The sequence below is a fragment of the Hipposideros armiger genome, unplaced genomic scaffold (genome assembly GCF_001890085.2).
Source record: "Hipposideros armiger isolate ML-2016 unplaced genomic scaffold, ASM189008v1 scaffold_1269, whole genome shotgun sequence".
Classification (NCBI taxonomy): domain Eukaryota; kingdom Metazoa; phylum Chordata; class Mammalia; order Chiroptera; family Hipposideridae; genus Hipposideros; species Hipposideros armiger.
In genome coordinates, this window is record NW_017732619.1 from 139,231 (window position 1) to 158,887 (window position 19,657).

The window sequence follows — 19,657 nt, forward strand, 5'->3', positions numbered from 1 at the left end:
CAAAAATTTAGGAGCCTTTTTTTTCATGCCCTGGGGGAAGGAGAACTTCCTAAGCAAGACAAGGAACCCAGTAGCAATAAGAGGCTGATATATTAAATTTAAAAAATTTAAAAACACATATGTTCAAACATAACAAATAAAACCAAAAGATAGAAGATACAAAGGAAAACACAATTTCAACATCTGTGATGGACAAATTCATTATATACTCGCTTTCTATAAATTGGTAAGAATAAGGCAAAAGATCTAATTTCAAAAAATGGACAAAGTATGTGCACAGAAAATTCACAAAAAGAACACAAATATACATGAAAAGCTGCTCTTTCACTAATATTCAGGAAATAAAAAGTAAACCATTAGTGTTAAAAATGGGAAACTTTGAAAACACTATGTTTTGAAAAATGGGTAATCATACATTGCTGGTTGGCATTCAATTGTGAGAACTTTTTGGGAAAGCACCTGGTAATATCTCAAAGTTTAAAATATATCATATCATTTGATCTTGTAATCCCTTTTGGTAATCTATACTATGAAACAAAAGCACAAGTACTTAGGGATATATGAATAAGGATGTTTATTTAATGTTGTTTGTAGTGACAGGAAAAAAAAAACCAAGCTAGAAATAATCTGTATAAACATTAATAGGAGAATAGAAGCATAAATTTTAATAATCTTTATTACAAGCTGTCCTACCACAAAAAGAGTGAATCAGATTACATTGACCTAGAGGGGTCCAATGATACGTTATTATGTGAAAAAGTAAGTTGGTGACAAATGTATAATTATCCATTTCAGATTAAAAAAAAATAAAGAAATGCCAACACAAATATGCACCCTATTGGAACATAAATGGAATGCTTCTTCTGTTTTCTTCATAATTGTCACTTTCATATCTTTTTCAAATTTCCTCCCTTCTGACCAACAGGAATGATTAGTAATATTCAGCCTGACTCCATAACTTTTCAGTTTTTAGTCTCATTTTAGTTCTCAAGACTCAGCCAAAGATATGTATAAGCTATGCATTTTACCCCAATTTCAACAATCAGATAAGGTGCTCCTCCAGCCTTCCAGAAGAGCAAGAGGGTAGAATTGTTGATGGAAGTTCCTCAAGAGGGTGGATGTGTTGGTGAAAGTTTCTATTTTATGAATCTAGGTTGGACTTCAAGGGAAGAAAGTGATTGGCTCACCCTACACTGATTCACATCTATCATTGATAAAAGATGGAATTACTAGGGCGGCCAAGTTGCGTGATGGTTAAGAACTGGCTTGGGACGCCAGAGGGCCCCGGTTCAGAGCCCACGTATGAGGGTCAGTGACACTGCCCTCTACAGCTAAGATGCTGAACAACAGCTCAACCTGGAGCTGGGCTGCCGTGAGTTGCCTGCGATGGCATAGGCTGCAGGGTTGCCATGGGCTACCGCATGTAGCCAGCCGCCAGCGTGAGCGGCCAGCAGCCGCAGTGAGCTGCCATCCAAAAGCCAGCGACTGATGTGCCTCGCCTGGGAAGAGCGCAATGATGGTGCCAACTTGGGCCAGTGAAGCAACGTCCTCCACAACTAGACTGAAGAACAAAACGACAGCAACTTGTCTGTTCCCATCCCCCAATTCCCCAATAAAAATCTTTAAAAAAAAAAAAAAGATGGAATTACTAGATTGCTGCTAGTGATCACTCCGTTTGCTTTTTTCACTATACCAATTTGATTAATTCTTCATTCAACTGAGATTATTTAGAGTGGTAAAAAAATAAATATCTAACTAGAAAATTAGTCCCGATGGGTATATGACACAAAAAAGGCTACTCAGGAGAAAGAATACCTAGTGAAGTAAGTTTAATAAAATGTTTTCCTTAAAAGCCCATATAGAAATTACGAGGTCAGGCAATTAAGTTGTGAACTCATCCTAGAAAAAGTGGTTGCTCTTTTCTGAATTATCACTATTGCTGAATATCACTCATTGCTGAATATCACTATGGTCACCTTTGAAGTACTCCCCTTGGGAAGCTATGCACTGATGCCAGTGCCTACTCCACCCTTCAAAGCAATTTTGGAACTCTTTCTGGAATGGCCATCAGAGCTGTTGTCATATTACCCTTGATGTCCTGAATGTCGTCAAAATGTCTTCCTTTTAATATTTCCTGTATCTTTGGGTAAAGAAAGAAGTCATCGAGGGACAGATTAGGTGAGTTGGAAGGGTGTTCCAATACAGTTATTTGTTTACTGGCTAAAATCTCCCTCACAGACAGTGCTGTGTGAGCTGGTGCATTGTTGTGATGCAAGAGTCATGAATTGTTGGTGAAAAGTTCAGGTCGTCTAACTTTTTCATGCAGCCTTTTTTCAGCACTTCCAAATAGTAAACTTGGTTAACTGTTTGTCCAGTTGGTACAAATTTATAATGAATAATCCCTCTGATATCAAAAAAGGTTAGTAACATCATTGCAACAAGTTCATGAACTTAATTGCCAGACCTTGTGTGATCCCTGGTGTGGTTGAAACTGTATGACCCATAAAGCATCACATATTTACTATCTGGCCCTTTAAAGTGTTCATGATCTTTAAATATTTGAATTCTTTTGTAGCTGAGCTGACAAGGGTGCCCAGCAGTGGAATAAGGGCAATTTCCATGAAATGGGGAAAGGCTTTAGGGCTGGACCATGGCGGGATTTAATTCTGAGTTACCAGTCCATGGCTACACCATGGCACCCATGAGCATGCTAGGTAGAATTTAGAGGACTAGGCCAGAAGCTCAAGAGTCAAGAGAGAAGATCGGTGAGTTAGTTGGGCTTGAAAGGCAAAGTAGGGAGGGGGATGGAGAATAAAAATTAGGTTGGCAGAAAGGAAAGAGTTGGATATGGGATAGCCAGAGGCAGAATGAGGTACTGACAGATTGGGGGAAGTTTGGGTTTATTTTAATACTTTTTTCTGGTTATCCCACCACCCCTTCCACTTTGGGTGAGAAAGGAGAGTGTGTTGAACAGTACCAGGTGTAACAATAAGATGGAAGGATGGGGGAACTGTGTTCAAAACATGCATCCCCTGTTTGTTCTACCTTGATCCCCCATTCATTATAGAATTGAAGTCAAGACTTTAAGTGAAAATATAGTTCTTGGTTTAAAGAGCCTAGTACAAAACTTTAGGCAGGGATGTGGCTGGTTGGAAAGAAAGAATTTGGACAAAGGGAGACTATGTATTATTGAAGAAATTGGAAGGTATATTGGTGTCCTAATGCTGCTGTAACAAATTACCACAAACTTGCTGGCTTAAAATAACAATAAAATTTATTCTTACAGTTCTGGAGGTCGAAATCTGAAATGACTCTTAAGGGGCTAAAATCAAAGTGTGAGGAGAGCTGTGTCCCTTCTGGAAGCTCTGCAGGAGGCTCTGTTTCCTTGCCCTTTTTCAGCTTCTAGATGCCAACCACTTTCCTTGGCTCATGGTGCCTTCCCCCATCTTCAAAGCACATCACTGCAACTGCTGCTCTGTCCTCACATTTTCTCACTCTGATCCTCTGCCTCCTTCTGATAAAACCCTGGGATTACATTGAGTCTACACAGATAATCTAGGATAATCTCCCCAGATCAAGACCTTTAATTTAATCACAACTGCAAATCCCTTTAACCACAAAAGGCAGCATAGTCACAGCTTCTGGGGATTAGGACGTGGACATCTTTGGGGGTTATTAGCCAGCCTACCACAGGAGGTCAGTACTGTATCTGTTTTAGTTATTGGTTCTCTGGTCAGCATTATGGACTTGTGTCTGAGTCTTCAGGAGAGGACCTACAACAGGGGCCTTCAACTCAGAAGCCCACTGGCATCAGGCAGGCAATGAAAACATAAGCAGAGTGTAAAACAGTGGGGAGTGGTGAGGACTGTACATGACCTGGAGCCTGCCTAAGGGGACAAGACACTGCCTCAACTCCAGGTACCTGTAGTTACAACATGGGGATATGAGTAGAATATTACATTTGATTTTTCAAGGGAAACTTGGAAATGAGGATATTAGACAATGACATACTGGTAAGTATTTAACAATAAAAAGTGTGTATGCATAGATATAAAAATGTATTACAAACTTTGCTGATATAAAGGCTATGTAGTAGCATACAATTTGTAAACACTCATAAAATTTAACATACTCTGTCTGACTTGCTATTTCTTACCAAATCCACTCTCAGTTTTTACAGTTCTATCACCAACAATAAGGTCGCACAATGAGGCTATGAATACAGGCTTGATTGTGAGTGTAATTCTGACATGTCTGTTTTACTTTCATCTTACTTGTTATGGTAAATGAAAATATCAACCAACACTTTTTAGTACACGTGTTCATCATGACATGAGTGACTTCTGAACTGCAGAGTTTTCAAATACTGGAACACCACTTACTCAATTTTTGGAGCTATTCACAATGTAGATAACAGGCACAACACACTTTCAAGTTTAATCTGCATTATTAACATTTTCTCCATCACCTTAATCTAGACAGTCAACAAACAATTAACCAAGCCCTGATTTGAATGATTTGAAACATTTGCCTGTTTCTATGGTGTTAATAAACTCATCAGGGCTTATTTCAAGCCTCCAAAAGATGTAACAGCATATGAAGTTGGGAAGACATGTGCAGTCCCATTCATTCCATTAGAATTTCCACCCTAAAGATACAATAGAAGTAAATAATCTCAAGAGTGTGGATAATAGTGAATTATATTATAATTAAGAAATGATGACTTTTGAGTATTTATTACCTTTAAAAATTATATTTTTAACAGCCTTATTGAAATATAATTTACATACTGTAAAATTCACCTTTTATACATTTTAAGTGTACAGGTCAATGAATTTTAGTATGTTTTCTGAACTGTACAACCACCACAATCTAAATATCGCCTTTGGTTTTAGTAGAATTTATTTAGGTGTATATTTGTCTAATTAAATTTTAATAATAGCTATGTTTAACAGCTGCTCACAAAATTCTTGAAAATTTAAAATTTGGCTCTCGCAAGTGGTTCTTTAGCACATCACTAATTTTCTATGAAATCCCTAATTTTAAAATGTTGGCTCAACACGAAAAACAAAAAAAGGGGTCGGCCAAAATAAACACACCTGTATCCTAGGTTGGCTGATAGGCCCTGATTTTGTGGTCTCTGTAAAGTGTGGGGGGCAGTGAGCAGTAAGAATAGGTGTTTTGCAAGGAAGACCTCTGGGAGTTGGGAGCCCGGGTTCGCCTTGCTTCCCAGGCCTGCCCGCGTGTGGCAGGCATTAGCAGGTGTGTGGGATTCTTCCCCTTCATTATGCAAAATTGGGGGCAGTTCGGGTTGCTGCCAGATCACCCGCAGCCCCTCAGAGGTGAGAGGTGCAGGTACTGTGGCAAGGGGTCTGCACACAGCTTCTCATTGGAGACCCTGGGGGAGGCAGAGTAGGACAGGAGGAAATATGAACACCTCCATGTGAAGGCTGAGACACTTAGGAGACATCCCAATTGGTAATCTCAAAATAGTTGCGGAGATTTTTGTGTGGAAGATTCTAGATGCTTGGAAATATTTGGTGAGAGTCTGGAGGGACTTTATATAGGGTGACCATATGATTTACATCCCTAAACTGGGACTTTTGAGAGTAAAAAGGGACGTTATTAATAGCCAGGACAGCAGGTGTAAGTTGGGATTGCCCTGGACAAACTGGGTGATGGTCATTCTGCTTTTAAAGGATCTAATCCAGTAGTTATTGAAGGTGATGGGCTATGTCTTGTGTGGAACTTTTCCCAAAATAAACATGCGGTGGACACGGGGGGAGAGTGGGGTGGAGAGGGCAATTGTTTAGCAAAATTCAGTGACAGGAAGGGTGGATATTTACAACAGCTCTCCAGGTGACTGTCTTGTAACCCCCCCACCCCAAACCCCACCCTGAAACTCACACAGAGGATCACAGACATATTAGGGGCTCAACGTGGTAGAGTCAGAACTAGAAACCAGAGCCTAGCACTGTGCCTGGCACAGAGAAAGTGTTTGATTTTGCATTTATTGCCTGACTGCCTGACAGAAATCAGGTGTTCTGATTTCTAATTTGTTTTCTGTTTTACAGGATCCTGCCAGTCAGTTACTGGATCAGAGCAGCCAGAAGCTTCCGTGTGCGCCTGTGCATGTACATGGGCGTGTGCAGGCTCCATGGAGGGACGGGCGCTCTCACCAACCTCCAGGCAAGTCTGTCCTTAATGTGACCTGGCCTCCCTGTGATTCACCTGTGTAAGCTCCTGAGGAGAGGGACACAACCCCACCTCCACAGGACCAGGCAGCCTTTGTTAGAAATTGCTTTGCTCGTGTAGACTGTGAGCACAAATTAAAAGCTTGTCCTGGGAACCCCATGACTGTGAGGTGCTGGGGGAGAAATGTGGTGTTCGAAGAAGGGTGATGGAAGCCAGGGACCATAAAACAGTGCCTTCCAGCCACGCGCTAACGGCCCACGTGATGCAGGGCAGCCTGCGATACAGGCGCCATATTTTCTAGGTCTAGCCTGTCAGTAAATAATATGGCACAGATGTTGCTGAATATTTTATGATTTACTTGCCCCAGGGGTCCTTAAATGTTTTATAATTTCTGGGTAAAGAAAGAAGGCATCCAAGGCTGTGTGCTACTTGCAGCAAGTTCTGCATCATTGTAATGCCCAAGATAGACTGTCCTTCTCACAATCACACTTTTAAAAGAAGGCAGTAGCCCTAAAGGTTAATGCTTCAGTTTGATGTGAACAGTGCAAACACAGGAAAATAGCAACATCTAACGGGTGGGGTGGAGACTGATTTCAGGACCACTATAATGCTCTGTGGCTTGAATTTGGACAAAATGTTGAAACTGAGATCGACGTTTCTTGCTTTTTGGGGTTAAAAAGCCTTTTTTTGGGATGGACCTGTGGAGCAGGAGTGTTGTCTTTATGATTGGGAGGTACAGTTGTTTGTTTATAAGGGACAAATTCATCCCAAGATTAGGTCTCAGTATAAGAAGGCCCTCTGAATCTTTCCAGGCCTCTTAACCCATATTTAATTATCTCAAACAGCAGAGGGCATCCTACTGACAGCAACCTGAGGGATCGCCCCAGAGTGAGGACCAGGCGATCTGAGTGAGGGTGGCAGTGTGTCTACTCTTAATTTACCTCTTCTCATGCCTTCAGTGAACTCAAAGTGGAACCCTGCCCCACAGGTCAGGTTTGGGGTGTGGGGTGTGAGGGTGTGGGTGGGGACAAGATATAATTAGAAAGTGGGGAGGAATGGCGGTATAGTGTAGGTTGATGGTGAAGGCATGGACTCAGAGACGAACTTGGATTTGAATTCTGACACTGCTTCTTAGTATCTGTATCCGCAGATGAGTTATTTTCCCTCTCTATAGTTTCCTGTTAATAAAATGGCGATAAATACTAACTTATTTGTAAAGTCCTTGACATAATTTGTGGCTCATAGGAAGTGCTCAATAAATACTAGTTTTAAAAACAAATAGGGCCGGCTGAGTGGCTCAGTTGGTTAAGAGCTCCCTCAAAGGTTTCAGCTCTGAGCAACAGTGGTTCAAGTCCAGCCCGAGCTGAGCTGCTGCTGAGCTGCCAACAGGTGGCAGGATGGCTCAGCTAAAAAAATAAAAAATAATAAAATAAAAAAAAAAACAAGTAAGCAAACCAACAAGTCCTCAGGTTCAGACTAGGGGAAGACAGAGGCAGAAAATGCTACCTACCATGCTGGAATTTTGGAAAATATTACCAAGGTTTTATATATATGCTCATTAACAGATTGATTAAAACTTATCCTTTATAAGATGTGAATAGGTTTTGCTTATTTCATATTGATTTTCCATTTATTTGGAAGGTGCTGGTATTCTATCACATCTAAATGATTTGATAGTGTGGAATTCTGAAATAGAAGTTTGAAATTGTTCTCTGAAATAATCCTATGCTTTTTCAGGGAGAAGTTTGATGCACCCACGAATAAAACCAATTTAAAGAAGAGTGATAGAAACTGTTTGGAGATGCTTTCCAAACCTTGTTCTAGATTTGGGGTCTGAAGATGCAAAGGAAATGGCTTTTTACTACGCTTTGCTTGGAATGATAGGAACCTTCTTTGATATAGTTGATAGATATTCAATCTTTAAAATTTGCATACTTTAAAAAATACTTTACCTATTCCTTCCAACCCCCCCCCCAATTAAATGAAAATCTTTTGGCATGAGGTTAGGTTAGCAGCACTTTTACAAGCTTCTCAGGTGATTCTAATTTGCAGCCAGCATTGTGAACCCTTGATCTATACCAACTCATTTTACTGATGGGGAAGTATTTTTAAATTTTATTTTATTATTTTCAACATGCTTGTTTTATGTCTCAGAGTAGTCAAATCTGATTTCTTGTCATGTTTCTTTCCCTTTACAGATTATGCCTGCTTCAGTATACACTGAATTTACATTTATTATGAATCCAACCACTTTCTTTTTATTACTCCTTATCTGTGAGTTTTTATTTATTTTTTTAAATATTGGTTTCAGGTGTACAAAACAAAATAATGATTAGACATTTATACCCCTCACAAAATAACCCCCTTCAAGTCTACCACCCATCTGACATTGTATATAGCTGTTACAATACCATTGACTATATTCCCTATGCTGTACTTTACATCATGTGACATATATATATATATATATATATGGTTATAGTTGACATACAATATTCTACATCACCTTAGGTGTACAGTACAGTGGTCAGGCATCTACACAATCTGTAGTGATTCCCCCCGATAAAGTCCAGTACCCATCTGGCACCCTACATAATCTATTAGTGTTTTGGATTTCTTTGGATAAATACCCAGGAGTGGAATTGCTGGATCATAATGTAGTTCTATTTTTAATTTTTTGAGGAACCTCCATACTGATTTCGGAGTGGCTGCACCAATTTGCAATCCCACCAACAGTGCATGAGGGTTCCCTTTTCGCCACATCCTCGCCAACACTTGTCGTTTGTTGATTTATTAATGATAACCATCTGACCAGGGTGAGGTGGTGGTATATCATTGTGGTTTTTATTTGCATTTCTCTAATGATTAGTGAGATTGAGCATTTTTTCATATACCTGTTGGCCATCTGTATGTCCTGTTTAGAAAAATGTCTTCATGTCCTCTGCCAATTTTTTAAATTGGGTTGTTTGTGTTTTTGGTGTTGAGTTGTATGAGTTTTTTATAAATTTTGGATATTAACCCCTTTTCAGATGTATTATTGGAAAATATCTTCTCCCATTCAGTAGAATGGCTTTTTGTTTTGTTGATAGTTTCCTTTGCTGTGAAAAAACTTTTTGGTTTGATGTAATCCCATATGTTTATTTTTTCTTTTGCTTCCCTTTGCCCAAGGGGATATATCAGTAAAAATATTACAAGGATAATGTCTGCGAATTTGCTTCCTATACTTTCTTCTAGGAGTTTTATGGTTTTGGGTCTTAACATTTAAGTCTTTCATCTATTTTGAGTTTATTCTTGTGTGTAGTGTTAAGAAGGCAATCCAGTTTCATTTTTTTTTGCATGTATCTGTCCAGTTTTCTAATGGGGAAGTGCTTTTTGCTGGTGGGGAAAGGACTTGTTTGTCTTCCATGTAGCCTCCAGGGTAGAGAGGCTTAAAGTAGAAATCCAACAGATTAAAAACTTTCGATGATTCCCCCATCCCCTTCTGCCATCTCCTTTCAGTTTTCAAGACAAAATTCAGTCTTCAGTTAAGTCACAACTCCTTTCAAGATTTGCCTCTTGCTACACACCTCACCTCAATTTTCCTATTCCCCTTACGTCTCCCCCTATACCCTTCTGTCTAGTTTCTCCCAACTGCTTGCGTTTCTAGAATGTGGCATGGTGCTTCACAGTGCCACACTTTAACATATGCTTTTCCTTCCTCCTGCTGGGCTGCCTTTATCTCTCTTCATTTTCAAAATGCAGCTCAAGCTGAGCTATCCAAGTAGAGAGGCAACAAGGGGACATTAGCTGTGGTGGCTGCCTGCGTGACAACACTGTAGTTTGTTTTTTTTAAAAAACTAAGAAAGGTTCTTTGAGATTCTTGAATTGTGAGCTCAAATGCTTTCAGGGCTAGGTCGGTATCATAAATGTGTGAAGGAGGACCATATATAAGACAAAAAAGTGACGGGCTCTGTCTGCCTGGACAGCACGTGCCTCATTTAAGCACGCTTAAATTCCGTTATTTTGAGAAACACGGAGAAGTCAGTCCAGGAGCTGTCCATTTGACAACCCTTGCAATTGCCTTGTTTTACAGATGAGGAAACTGAGGAGCAGGGAAAGTGCTGGGAACTTGGTGGTACATGGCAGGGTTGCAGCCCAGGTCCGTGGAATATAGGTCCAGCCTTCTTCACAGCACACTGTAAAACTTTGGCACATTTCCCTTGTAAGTTTTACTGCATTTGTTCCAGAAAATAATAATGCTCATTAACATTTGTACGATGCGATACAATTAGAAAAAAATACCAACTTCATTTTACAAACTACAGATCATGAAGGTAATAGAGATGTCTCTTGCCTCCTGAGTAACACCTTCTGTTTGCGGAAGCAGAAGACATTATTTTCAGGTCTGCCTGGAGTGTCCTACCATGGAATGCAGTCTTAGCTCCAGTGATGCTCTAGCATGAGACCACATAGGGGGCAAGTGAATCTCTTCTGTGTATACGATGAAATCTTAGCTTCGGTGTCTGAGTTATCAATTTCCCACTCTAAGCTGCTTGGGTTGATTTTACCCCTTAAGGAGTTCTGAAAATAGATACATATTCTCTAGCCTTTTTTTTCTAGAAGAAAGGAGTTTATTCAATGAGATGAAAGTATGCTCTTCAATGTCAAAGTTTTCCTCACACATAGCAAAGGTTGAGGCTGTACATTTCCTCTGACCTGGTAGACAGCTACTGTATTGGCTGGGTTCTGGAAGCTTCCTTGCTAGGAGAAAGATAAGGCTTGTCTGACACATAGACACCCTGGGCCCCCTTGCCTGCTTCAGGGGTGTGGAGAGCATCTGGGTTTGCTTTGGCTCTTCTAATGGACCTCTCCTCACTCCCAGTTTCTATGTATCTCAAGAGACAACTTAAAAAGCAGCTATGTTTGGCCAAGACACTCACTGTTGGAGATGGTGGAAAGATGTGTATAAGACTCTCCTCTAACAGGAATGGGAAAGAGATAATGGAAACATAATAGCTGCGAAGGGAATATGGTGTCTAGGATAAAATCGTGCTTCTCAATTGGTTAGAAGATAGCACAGGTTTGGAAAGGAGAGACCCGGAGTGTGAGACGGCCATTGTTTGTCAAAATGACTCCTCCTGGCCCCCCCTCAGTAAAAGCATCTCACAGTAGATAGGAGATTTCCTTCTTAGCTCCTGGACTCTTGCCATCTCTCTGCCTTGTCATTCTGTTGTGGTGACTCATAGTGGTTTATGAGATGCAGGCAATTTCTTGGCCCAGGGTTGCTGAATAGTGAATGTGTCTTCATTCATGCTGTTGTGGTCACAGAAAGAGTAATTCTCCTGGAAACGCAGGAAAGTCTGTGTAAGGCAAACTTTCCTCAGTTAATACACTTTCAGACCTTTGAAAGTCTTGGTGGAAGAAATATTTACAATAAAAAGAAAATATAAAATTAAAATAAGCACACAATAGGGACAGTGAATTATTTTTCACTTTATAAAGGGAAGGGGCAAGCCAGAGGTTTATTTTAAATAGCAAGAGCTCCAGTAATTAAAAAAAAATGTTTCCCTTTATACATAACTTTTAAGAAGCATGTTATTTTATTTGTATATTATTTACACTCTTCTCACTATTCATTTTAAATACAAAGCAGATCTTGACATATATAGAAACTTAAGACAGCTTTAAAAATGAGACAATTCACATTTATAAAGGCTTTTTCTATTCTGATTTTATGATATTCATAATTGTAACCAAACTGAGACTTGTTTTATGCCATGGTTACAAGGTTCAGACTTGTACCCACACCTTGATACATTTGTACTTAGACATTACGGTTATGTATTCCAGTCCCTGTATTGCAATGTCCTTATGTATCTGACACTACAACAATGACATGTTTTACTACTGGAGACGCCTGTCCTCACAGTCCAGTTCTTAGAAAGTCCTTAATATTCAAAAGGAGCTAATGAGTGGGAAGTGTCACATTTGTTCTTTAAAGGGTTTTAAATAAGAAATGAACCCATTAAACAATCTGCAAGGAAAGCCATCTCTCTTAGTGGTTTCCATGTTCATAAAATTCCCCAAATGTGCAGTTTTTCTTTGGTAATTTAATTTCTGTTGCAGCTGTCCATCCAATTTATTTGTGATTTATCATAGATTTTATTTTATAGTGAAGGTGCAGGGCCAGATTTGCAAAGAGATAATATTATTTTTCCTTACCTCATTCCAGTTTCAATGAATAATTGGGTTTTCCCATTATTATTAATTTATCTTTGGATGTTAATGCTTTTAGACTCGTTTCACAGAGTGCTTCTCCAGCTGTCACGTTGGAAACCTTGCACCCCTGGAACCTTCTTGTGCCAGGGTTGCTTTATATTTATCTCGATAAAAAATTATTCTAGTCTTAAGACTGGGTCCCTCAACATTAAAAATGGAGTTATAGAATCAAAGGTTTGAAAAGAACCTTTGAGGCAAATAGAACATGTGACCTATTTGATTCCTAAGTGTCACTTGTATTATACCTGGCAAGTGATCATCTGACCTCGCTATGATCTTCTTTAGAGACAAGGAACTCACTCCTGGTTGCAGACCCTCCTGGTCACCGTTCAGGCCTAATTTTCCCGAAGACAATTTGTGAGTCCTTGAGCAAGTTGCTTATTATTAGCCTTATATGAGTCAGAATATCCTCATATAGTGAAAATGTAATACCTGCCTTGCCTACTTCAGAAAAAGGCTGTATAGGCCAGTGGTTGAGAGGAATCACTGCGATCAGATGGGCTGGTGTTCAAGTCTTAGCTCTTCTACTTAGTACAGTTCGATTCTGCGCAAGTTACTTAATCGTCCTGAGCCTCAGTTTTCTCATCTGGACAATGGGGAAAATAATATCACCAACCTATAGGTTGAAGATGAAATTCGACCATGTGTTGTATGTGTGTAGTGTGATGTTGGGCATCGTTTGAGTTTCCTCAATTATTTGTGGCATATTTATGCATCTATAGGGACTTATTTGTGAAGATCAAACAAAATACACACAAGTGATTTGGAAGTGTTACGGAGCTGTTCAGATGTGTTGGCATCATTATTTGAGCATGCTAATATTTTTTTGAACCAAAGACTTGGGTTTGAGTTTCAACCCTCCTGGGAACTTAAGTGAAGCAACCACTGAGTCATAGGAAGGCCGACCCTCATCCACCTTCTATCTCTGGCCCCAGATAGTACCCGCCATCGATTGGGCAGCCACTGTGTTCCAGGTCCTGGGCTTTGCCTCCTTTATCATTAACCCTCACAACAACCCTCCAAGGTAGGTGTGATGATTGTGTGTGTCATTGTACAGATGAAGCAACCGAGCTCAGCAAATTAAATACATTTAATAACTTGTTTAAGGTTTGTCTTAAACACCTTAAGTTGGGAATTTAAAATCAAGCCCCAAGCCTACCTGGTTTTAAATTACACGTACTTTTCACTATCCTGTATCTCCCGGTGGGAATGTAACAGCAGTTGTGAGTCCAACGGATTAATACCTTGTCCTGAATCGGCCACCCACCAGCCCTGTGTCCTCAGTAAGCTGCCTTACTGCTCAAGCCTAGGTTTACCTGCAATGGCAGGAACAAGACCGATGCACAGGGAATGTTGTAAGTATTACATTAGAAAGCACATCATAAGTGATAGTAAATAATAACACCTGTTCATGTTTTTGTCTTCTGGTCCCAAGAGGTTGCTGGAGGTCTCATCCCTCAGCAGGCCAGCAGGGGCCAGTAGAGACCATAAGGAAGTGACCAACCCAGGGCTGTATCCTTAAACACCCCCAGCTGGTGTCCATCTAGCCGTGTAAAAACCTCTGAATTAGATCAGGTCCTGGTTGGTCTCTGCTTCTGGCCCAATGAAGGAAAAAAACCCTGTCACCACAATAGTGATCCCTAGTGTTTGCATAAGACTGAGATGAGATGGTTTTATATTCTACACGAAACCATTCACAGTTGGCCCGCATTAGCGGTTTCATTAACCTCATGACGACGTTAACATCATTAGGAACAGAGAAGGAGAATACCTCCAACTCCTCCATTAGACATAACTCGCGGAGCCTGCGGCACACACGAGGTCCATGCTGTGCGGCCTCTGCTCACGTTGGCAGCCTCTGTGATCCTTCTTAGCTTGTCACTCTCCAAAGCCATTGAATCAGCCTCATTTGTGGGTGGAGCCACCATTCCCAAAATAGGCTGCTTTCAAGAAATGAATATTGGTAAGTGATAATGATGGCAAATGAACGCAAGACGATAAAGTCAATGCAAATGCAGATTGGGCCAAACATTGGTAGATGGAGTGGGGGCTGTCTATCCCGGTTGCTTTGAAATATTATCTTATTCTTTCTTCATTGCAACAACCCCATGAGATCCTTTTTATGTTTTACTCTGGTTTCTCTGGCTTGCTCCTGTTTGCTGTCATTGCCCCTGCAAAGTCCTCTATGTTTTTCTGGGAGTTCTCAAAGGCAGCAGTGGTGTGGGTGTCTCATGTGTATAATGAGCAAACACAACTGATTTCCATGTGGCACGTGCAGCTTTATTTCTTTTTTGCACTCATGTCCCCATAGGCTGGAGTCAGTTACTCTTACTGGCCATGGTGCCCTCTGCTCTGTAATAGGTCTGCTGCCTCTGCTGGTTATTCTGGTAGATGCTCTGTAGCTGGAGGTGCCAAACTTGTGGCGCTTTATGTTTGTGTGTGTGTGTGTGTGTGTGTGTGTGTGTGTGTGTGTGTGTGTGTGTGTGTGTGTGTATGTGTGTGGTTGTACTTCTTTCCTTTAAAAAAAACCAACCATATCCTATTAGACACTCTTAACATAATACCAGGAGGCTCCCTGGCTCTTTATGAAAATAGACATCTTTTGGTACATCCTGTCAATTTCTCATCCTTCAAGATTGAGCTTAGATATCCCATTCTCCAGGGAGCCGTCTCCAAATCCCAGGTTGAGTTGTGATTACCCACTTCCACCACCCCTTTCGTCCAAAGCGCCCTGCTTACTGCTATCTCTGCACAAAAGTCAAGTGGGGTAGATGACATATAACTCCTTATTCACGTTCATATCCGCAGCACCTAGGACAGTGCCTGGCCCATGGTAGGTGCTAAATCTACCTTGCTTCCCTGAAAATAAGACCGGGTCTTCTATTAAGTTTTGCTCGAACACTCTACATTTATTCATTTATTCATGTACAAAAACTTCATTTATTCAAACAGCCATGTCTGGCTGATGATCTTAACTTGGGCTTATGTTTGGGGTAGGGCTTATATTACGAGCGTCCTGAAAAATCATGCTAGGGTTTATTTTCCAGTTAGGTCTTATTTTCGGGGAAATGTGGCATGTTCATGAAGTGAATGTCATCTCCTCTTTGGTTTTTGGAGGTTGGTCCTGTTCCCTCTAGCTCTCTGACTTTCTCTCGTCAACTCTGTCTGGTGCCCGCCTTCTTTCACATATCATCTGGAATGCCTCTTTTTACCTAGGCCTCTGGATTACTGGTCTTGTCTTGAACAGTCCACCAGGTTTTAAATCAATACTTTCTTTTGATGGTGTATCAGTTTCCTGGGGTTGCTGTAACACAGTACAACAAGCTCGGTGGCTTAAACACTAGAAATTTATTGTCTCACAGTTCTGGAGGCTAGAAGTCGAAAATCAAGGTGTCAGCGGGGCTGGTTCCTTTTGAGGGCTGAGAGGAGCATCTGTCTGTTTCGTGCTTCTCTCTTAGGTCTCGCAGCCTCAGACCATCCTTAGCTTGTAGATGGCGTTCTCCCTGTGTCTTCACATCATCTTTTCTCTGTAAGCGTCTGTCTCTGTGTTCAAATTTCCACTTTTTTATAAGGACTTGAGTCATATTGGGTTAGGACCTACCCTTGTCTTAACTTGACCATCTGCAAAAACCATGTTTCCAAATAAGGTCTTATTCACTTCAGCATTATTTTGTTAGGACTTCAGCATTATTTTGGGAGACACAATTCAGCCCATAACAGATGCCTCAGGGTAGACAGCACCTGGCTTAGGTTTGGCCAAGGCTCCCATAGCAGCTTCTCCTCCAGGCGGGAGTTCACACAGTATCTAATAATTGCTAGTTCACTTTCCTTTTCCACGTTCTCAAGGAGGGCACATAGGACCTGTTTCTTATGTTTCACACTTCAAGACAACTGGGCTTAATATATGCTTAATTTGAGAAGTGAAAAAAACTTGCCCAGGCTAATCAGCATTGGCACCCAGCTGAAATCAAGTTCAGTAATATCCTGGGCTATTCAGGGCTTCCATCCTTATAGCCCATTTGTGGAAAGACAACGCATTATTATTATCTTATTAGTTTCAGGTGTACAAAGACAATGCACTATTAACTGTAATGTTACAGCAGTCTCCTGATAATATATTCCAACATTTTATTGGTTTGCAACCTCTGAATGGATTGGGAATCCTCTGAACAATTCCACCGAGGCTTGATAATCATAGAAATTGTCTTAGCAGCAGTGAATTAATCAGACAGAGTAAGCTTGTTTGGCAGAACCCACAGGGATCACCTCTAGAGAGCAAACAAAGTAAAAAACAACAGAAATAACTGAGTGGAAGAAAAGAAACCCATGGAGGATGTAGCCAATTTCCATTTTAGATTTGCACCACTGGTTTGATCTTGGCCGAAGTGGTGTCCTTGGAGTTGCCTGGAACACTTTCCCTTTCATTTTGGTGCTCAGCTATGCATCATCTGTGTGTCTTTCCATTTCCTGGTCATCCCCTCTCTCGCCTTTTACCCCCTGGGTGATGGTCACAAGAGAAGTTACAGCAGAGGTGGGAGCCCCTCATACCTGACCCAGACACATGCAAGTTTGTGGTCCCTTCCTGAAGGCTGTGGCTTTCCATTAGAGGCTCTCCCTCCTGGCTGATTTCCCACAGATTCTGCGGCACTCAATCTGGATGGGCCTGGGTGTTTCTGCTTGTTAAGAGCTGATCTGGTGAATCCAGTGTATCGCCGGTGTTGAGAATCACTGTCTTGCTGGCACCTTTCTGGTTTGTTTGATTTGAAAGATAAAAGTTCAAAGTTAGGGGACTACTTGGAGTGTAGGGACTTCTTGAATCTCTTGAGGCCACATCTCCCCCTCTGCAGTCCCTGTCCCCAGCTAGGTACATTCAGGAGGCAAAATGCCACCCCAGCTCCTGATCATGGCCAGAGCCATGGGAAACCATGCGGCTCCTTGGTATGTGCATAGCTTTCAGGCCTTCCGGTAGTCTGATTCCCTGGAGGCTGGGCTTTCAGTTCCTGGTGAAATTGCCTTCGACTTCCTGCCCTTTAGGCTGGGTTGCTGAGTCGGTTGACCATTTTAAGCCTTTTTCCTTATTTGAAAAGCAGAAACACTTGCCCTCTTCCCTTGTGCTGTTGTGAATGAATATGAATACCCTGAGCTTGCAGAAATTGCTTAAAACACTCTTCTTCCGCGCCCATCAACATACCTCTGAGAGCCTGGTTTCTCTACTATGAGAACATAGAAACAGTTTAGATGTAGAAACCCCCTTGATTGTTGTCAATCCAACCTAGACTAGATAAGCTAACAAAGAAACCCGTTCATTTGTATCATTAAAAAGTGTAAATATTGATGTTACACTGTGTTCAAGGAGTGCCCATAGGATTTCAATGGGGGAAATCTCTGTTGCATGAGGATTAATGAGATGATGCGTGTGACTGTCCCAAGAACCATGCCTGGTGTGGAACAGGTGTTTGGCACATGTTCATTCATTTATTAACTCCTATGCCAAGACTCCCGGTGGGTGACGGCTTCCAGCACAGCCTACTGGGATCCTCGAACATGTTATTGAGGGATTATGACCTATTTCACGAATAGTGGGCTACAATATGATGTGATCTTATCTTTTATTTTCCAAGTGATTGCTTGAGCCTACACATGCCCTATTAGCAGGAAGTCCAGAGTTTCTGCTGATCTTTATTATTCAAATAAATTCTTTTCTATTTATTCACAAGTATTAAACATATCTACTTCCATCAATGGATGAATGGATAAAACAGTGAGATATATATTGGAAAAGTCATGACGTTTTTTTCTGTTTTTTGTTGCAAAAATGCGTCATGACTTTTCCAACAACCATATATATATATATGTATATGTCTCAATACTATTCAGCTTCAAAAGGAAGGAAATTCTGAAGCATGCTACAACATGGATGAACGTTGAAAACATTATGCTCAGTGAGACTATCAGATACAAAAGGACAAAATATTGTATAATTCCACACATGAAGTATTTAGAAGAGACAAAAAGTGGAAAAGTAAATAGTGGTTACCAGAGGTTGAGGGGAGAGGGGAGCAGAGCTTATTGTATTCTGTGTACAGAGTTGCAGTTTGGGATGATGAAAAATTTCTGGAGATGGATGGTGGTGATGATGGTTGCATAACTGTGAATATACTTATGTCGCTGAACGACATGCTTAAAAATGGCTGAAATAATAAGTTTTATATTATGTATGTTGTACCAGTATATAAAAATATGAAAAAAGGGGGGGGGAGCATTATTTGTAGCATTTGCTGATTTCTGTGGTGTAAATGCTTTCCCCATGGCGGATGTCAAGCTACTGACATGATGGCTTTGAACTTGGAGTTGGTAAGAGAGAAGCAGCTTTGGCTCTTCTGGGCTCACTCCTGCAGGTGGAAAATGAGAAACAGTATGTCTTTACTTCCTCTCTCCTCTCCCTGCTTGCTCCTGATCGCTCCATATATCGTTTCCTTTCCTTTGTTAAGTTAGCCTATTATTCCATTTTTTTGGCATTTGTGGGAGAGTGTTTTGAGCTTTGACCTCTATAATTCTGACTGTATTTTTGGAAGGATTCAATCAGCGACTCACTACCTCCACGGAAGTGTTTTCGCAGCTACACATTTTCATTACCATGTAGTTTTTTCTGATGTCAGGATATTGTGATTTCTTGATAGTCTGTTGTGGTTTCATGTATATGTCCTTTTCTCTCCACTCCTGTTTTGAGAACACTTATTGGATAATTAAAATTTTCTCCTTTCCAGTGATCCCATATTTCAAAAGGGTGTACTTGTTTCAGTTCCTCAGGTTGTTCCCTTTCATTTGATTTGCTTTATCGCTTTTACATGTTTGGTGACTTTCCCCTCCCTGTTTGCTTATCTTAGAGAAGAATGTCAATACCTGTCTGTCCTCTACTGGTAGTTGCAATGGGCCTGATGGAGGGAATGAAGATGCATCCTTGTTTGAATATTTATAGCACAGATAAGAAAGAGAAAAGGAAAAGGTTAGGTTGTCTGGAGCTTTGGGCTGCCAACTACCGTATTTGCCGGCGTATAAGATGTTTTTTTGGCCCTGAAAAATATGCCTCCAAGTGGGGGGTCGTCTTATACTCCAGGTACACTTCAGATAGACTGCCCATAGTGCTTGCCCCGTGCCATAGTGGCCTCCCGATGCCCGCCCACTTCATTCCACATACCGTTCA